Source organism: Tasmannia lanceolata, unplaced genomic scaffold (genome assembly GCF_043159265.1).
Source record: "Tasmannia lanceolata isolate RefF3 unplaced genomic scaffold, GAP_Taslan_0.1 ptg000044l, whole genome shotgun sequence".
Classification (NCBI taxonomy): domain Eukaryota; kingdom Viridiplantae; phylum Streptophyta; class Magnoliopsida; order Canellales; family Winteraceae; genus Tasmannia; species Tasmannia lanceolata.
In genome coordinates this window covers 15,230,897-15,237,072 of record NW_027518721.1, presented here as the reverse complement: position 1 = coordinate 15,237,072, position 6,176 = coordinate 15,230,897, and positions in this window count along the sequence as shown.

Sequence of the window (6,176 nt, the reverse complement as noted above, 5' to 3'; positions counted from 1 at the left end):
AATCAGAATAGAATGCCGATACCAATTCCTGATTTCGGCCATCTAAACACAGCCTTTAGGTGATAGCATTGTGCAATGTCCTAACCAAATGCCTAGTTGCATTACCAAACCCGATAATCATAAGCTATTGTCCCATCACGATGTTGAATAATGCAAAAACAAAAAAATTACAACTTAGGTGAAAAAATGGCCGTAAAAGCAGAAGATGATCATGAGAAGTTTTTCACTGTCATAGGGAAAACATTGTGGAAAACTCATCGATTAAACTGTATTTGTAATGAATTGAGAAGTTTATAGAACTGCTACAGTTATTTCATCTTTTTTTCAAGCTCTAAAGGGCCCAAAGCCCTACAAAAACAATGAAGTTTGTACTCGTGCAGCCCAAAAAGCACAGCAGGGTCTATGTGATTGTCTCCCTTATAACCCTTTGCTCTCAGTTGTTTATGTGATTGTCTCACCTTGAACACTGTGGTTCTTGAAACCTTGAGGTTCCATTTCAGCACTGATCTATGGTGCCAATTTTTGTATGTTGCTGCATAAAAGACTATTAAGAAGTTCAAAGAAAATCCATAACATGTAGAGGAAGTAATAGCATTAAGAAGATTCTCAAGAGTAAAGAGATATGCAATTCTCTCCCATTATGAAGTGTACCTGCAAGAACCTAGCCATAAGGGTAAAATTGAAGATGACCCAATTATGTAGAGTGGAGAGAGCTCTACATTTTGGTACGAGGCTGTGAAGGATGAAATAAATTCAATGATTAGTAATTAAGTGTGTGATCTCGATGAGATACCAATTGGAGTTTAGCCCCGTCGAGTGTAAGTGGGTTTATAAAGTTTTTAAGGAAGACTCATTAAGAATAATCATGGCACTAATGGCTCATTAAACGAGCATAAAAATGCCCTTCCTCAGTGAATATCTATGAGGAGGAAGTTTGCATGAATCAAGCTAAAAGGTTTTTATTAGATAGAGGAAAACATTTGATTTACAAACTTGATAAATCCGTATGTGTTCTAAAACATTTTTCACGTTAATGGTATCTATGTGGGAGTAAGTTTATCTTTCTAAGTCTTATGTTTGGATGATATTTTGCTAGCTAGTAGAGAACTAGAGATGTAGGATTAAAATCCATGTTAGAAGGGGTTACAGTATTTTGGTTATTATTTATAATATGGGGTAGTTTGGTTTAAAATCCATGTTAGAAGCATGGTTTTAAATTTCAACCGAAATTTGAAATTTTGGACCGAAATTTCGGATTTCGGTGGAGACCGACACCTAAATCACCCAAAACCAAAACGGTCATTTATTTCTGAAATTTCGGTTTTGCGAAATTTGACCCAAAAAATTTGTTTTTTCAAATATTAATTTAATATTTCACCGAAATTTCAACCGAAATTACCGAAATTTAATATTGAATAAAATATTGAATTTGGGTTTTGTACCATATTTCGACCGAAATTTCGAAATTTCAGGGTCCGAAACCGGTACTGAAACCGAAATTTTAAACCTTGGTTAGAAGGGGTTACAGTATTTTTTTTCCTAAGTACATATAATAAAGAGAAAATGACCAAAAAAAGGGCTTTCATTTGATAAAATCGTATGAAGGGGGGAGTGTTGTAAATGACCAAAGTAGAGTGACTTTGACTGGTTTGAGATTTTTAAGACAAATCTACCCTCAGGTAAAAATCGTTTATTTTACCCTCAGAAACTTGACTTTTTATTTTCACCTCTCTTCTCTCTCTCTCTCTCTCTCTCTCTCTCTCTCTCTCTCTCTCTCTCTCTCTCTCTCGCCGGCCGTCGGTGTTGTCTCTCCGGCACTCTCTCGACGGCGTTTCTCTCTCTCCGGCACTCTCTCGACGGCGTTTCTCTCTCTCGACGGTACCCTCTCTGTCGACGGAACCCCCTCTCTCTCTCCCTCTCTCCGGCCCTCTTTCTCGACGGCATCCTCTCTCTCGACGGCATCCTCTCTCCGGCCCTCTCTCTCCGGTAGCCTCTGATTGTAAGCGAACATTTTCTCTCCCTGGTTCGTAGTCTCTCCCTCTCAGTTAGTTTTTGAGATATTAAGTTAGGGTTTTGAGAATATCAGTTTAGAAACAAAAAATTAGGGGTTTTGAGAAAATCAGTTTTGGGGTTTTGGGAAAATCAGTACTCTCTCTCTCTCTCTCTCAAAACCCCTAATTTTTACAAATATATGGTTTAAAACCCTATTTTTTATAGAAATCTATGGTTTAAAGACTTAAAGTTTGGTTTAAAACCCTATTTTGTTAACAAATTTATGGTTTAAAGACGTAAAGTTTTGTTTGAACCATTAATTTGTTAGAAATGTATGGTTTATAGCCCTAAAGTCTGGTTTAAACCCGTAATTGTTTGAACCGATATTTTGGAAATCCCCTAAGTTTTGAAATATAAAGGTTTCAAGCAAAATTTGATAGAAATATTTTGTTAAAACCCCTATTCAGTTTACAGAACCCCTAATTTTTCAGAACCATATGGTTTAAACCAATAATTGTCACACATTATTGGTTTAAACCCTTAAATGTTGAATAATAAATGGTTTAAACCAATAATGTTGAAAAATCATTCGTTTGAATTCCTTCTATTTCGGTAAACAGGTTGTATCCCTTGTATTTCAGAAAACAGCTGTTAAGTTTTGAAAAATGATGGTTTAAACCAATATTTCTTGTAAATCATTGGTTAAAACATCAATTTTTTTGAAAATTAGTTGAGTTGAGAAAACCATTAATATTTTGACAATATATGGTTTAAACCAATAATTTCTCCCACCTTATTGGTTTAAACCCCTAAATCATGAATAATAAATGGTTTAAATCAAAAAAATTTGACAAATCATTGGTTTAGACCCCTTCCATTTCAGAAATAAGCCCCTAAGTTTTGAACAATAATGGTTTAAACCAATATTTGATATAAAGCATTGGTTTAAACCCCTAATTTCTGACCAATCATTGGTTTAAACCCCACAATCTTGAATAATAAATGGTTTAAATCAATAATGGTTGACAAATCATTTGTTTAGACCCCTTCTATTTCGGAAAGCAGCCCCTAACTTTTGAACAATAATGGTTTAAACCAATATTTGATATAAAGCATTGGTTTTGTGGGACATGATCCCGCGAGAGGGGCGTGGGGCGCGAGCCGCCGCGCTCTCTCTCTTGGTCTCTCGTACCCACGCGATTGGCGTGTGCATTTTAATGTTGATTTGAATTAATCTTTCCTGTGAACTTGGGATCACTAAGGCAATCCGAATTCCACACGAAAGAGACTGACAGAGTCGCCACCTAGATGTGGGATCTAGGACCCGTAATTAACCAGAAATCTAGACTCGCTACCTGGTTACGAGAATGGAAGGTATGGGGAGTTATCCACCACATGCACCATTCCTGCCCGATAATCGGTCTTCGATTCCAAAAGCTAACTCTTTTAAATTTATTTTAAATGGCTCATTCAACTCTCTGTTAATGTGCTAACTACGGGACATGCATCCTATGATCTAATTTCAATGTGAATCCTAAATGTGTATCTTGATTTCTTTATTTGTCTGGATTCAATCTAAGTGACAGTTCTCCTAAAATTCTAATTTCATGGAAAATCCTAAGTGATTTGATTAAGCATTTACAAGAAAATTAATATACAAAACACCACAATTTGTTGTGGTGCCGACTCGCGGGTGGTATGCCATCAGACATCCAAGCTGCCTACGTACCCAAGCCTCACTGGGATCAGAGTCGACGTAGTTCGGTGCACCTAAGCTAAGCTACATATGCCTAACTCAACTAAGACACCGACCTAGACGGGATTGACTGTTTCAACAGTTTTAAGAGAAGTTGTTTAATTCAAGTTGAGGATTTTATTATCTTAGGATTTCATCGAAGATGCTATATGATTCTTATCTAAATGCAAGTTGTCCCTTAGACTAATGCAGGTTAGCCTACATCCTAGTCTACTAGGCATGTCTTAGGGAAAGATGAGGTGACTAGTGTAACTAGACCTATGGTACGGTTGCTATACATAGCAAGCGTCCGTGATGAGGCTGGACTCCTAACTCTAGGACTCCCTAAAACTTAGGACACGACACAACACTAGTGTTCCTAAATTGGGTTCTAATGGTTCTTAGATTGGAAACCATAATCCAATGGTTCCGGAAGACTCGAGACAAATCAATTCAAATTCTTGAAGTTAATTAATTTCAGATTTCATGGATTTTCGATTTATGGACACTTGAGGATTACCAATGGTTCTAGGGTTCACCAATTTCGGCCCAGAATAGCATCCAAGGAAGGGAATCGTGCGTTCTTTCCTTGCGCAATTTAATACTTAGGTTATAACATCTTATTGCCTGGCATATCTCAGGATTTCCGTGGACAGTAACCTCGGAGCCAACAACATGCTATAGCTTAAGTATTCAAATTGTCAAAGATCGGTTGCAATTGGGATACGATTATGGATGCACTGACCATTTTTCCAGGGAATTCTAATGATCCTAAGATTTCTGTTTCAATGGATTAAGGAGTTAATGTGTGACAGAGATTTAAGGTTCTTTAGAAATATTCAGATGATTTTCAATTAATTTCGGATTTTCAATGAATTTTATCAATTTTAAACATATGAGTGATTTTACAAGTGAAATTGTAGCAAACGAATTCGAAATGAGTTGAAATTTCTACAGCAGCAAGATATGATGAAATGTAGCTTACGGAAAGAGTTTTACAGATTTTTACATTAAGCTCATATTTAATTTCGATTTAACAATTGATTGACCAGATTGCACAAATAACACAGAAACCACTAGAAATATGAATCTAAATTCAATGAAATTTCTACATTAATAAGATATAAGTAAAAATAACATACTGAGAAATTTTCATGAATTTTGGAAACCATTTACTATCAGTTTCAGATTTTTTAATTTTCAGACCAGATTATGAATTAACCCTACATCCCATATGAAAACAGATCCAAATCACTTGAAACTTTTACAGTAACTAGAAATGTGAGATTAAAGACTACTGTAAAAATTTTAAGAATTTTAGTTGTGATCTGATGTCAGTAACAATTCCTCCAAAAGCTGGTAAATTTCAAAGAAAGCATAAAATAATATACCAAACAAATTCTCAAAATTCTCAAAATTTCATGGTAGAATGTACTGGTATCATATTAGTTTCCCACGAAATTTCATTAATTTTGGAATTCATTTAGTATATATTTTATTTTCGAAACACTCATGGAGATCATGATTTTGAGCATACAAATTTAATTTTCAACTAAATCCAATTAAATACTAAAAATCATGCAAATATACCAAATAATTCTAGAAAAATCTAAAAATTAAGTACCTACCTGTGATCGAAATCCTCGCCGAATCCGAGAGCCGAAAAATTCGAAAATCGCACCGCCGCTTGATCCGCTTCCGCTTTCTTTCTCTTTTTCTTTGTTTTATTTTCTTTTATATTTTTTTTATATATGGAACAAGGGAGAGAGATGGGGAGAAACAAATAAGGAGAGAAAGTAGATAATGATAGTGTGAGAGTGAGAGAGTGAGAGATATTGAGGGAGAGAAAGAGAAAACTATCCAAAAACAATGTGTTCTTTTTTTTTCTTCTCCTCTCATCACCTCTCTTTATATAGTGAAAAACTTAGTGGAGAGGTGGAAATAAACAATGAGAATGGTGGGTGTGGTGGAGAATAATGGAAATAAACAATGAGAATGGTGGGTGTGGTGGAGAATAATGGAATATATAATGGTAATGGTGGGAATTGTGGTGGGGAATAATGGAATATATAATGTGAATGGTGGGTGTGGTGGAGAATAATGGAAATAAACAATGGTAATTGTGGGAATGGTGGTGGGAATAATGGAATATATAATGGTAATGGTGGGAATGGTGGTGGGAATAATGGAATATATAATGGTAATGGTGGGAATGGTGGTGGGAATAATGGAATATATAATGGTAATGGTGGGAATGGTGGTGGGGATAATGGAATATATAATGGTAATGGTGGGAATGGTGGTGGGGATAATGGAATATATAATGGTAATGGTGGGAATGGTGGTGGGGATAATGGAATATATAATGGTAATGGAGATAATGGTGTTATTTTAAAGGGAAAAATGAAGTTAGTGGAAATGGTAGAGAAAGTTAAGTCATGCTAATGGT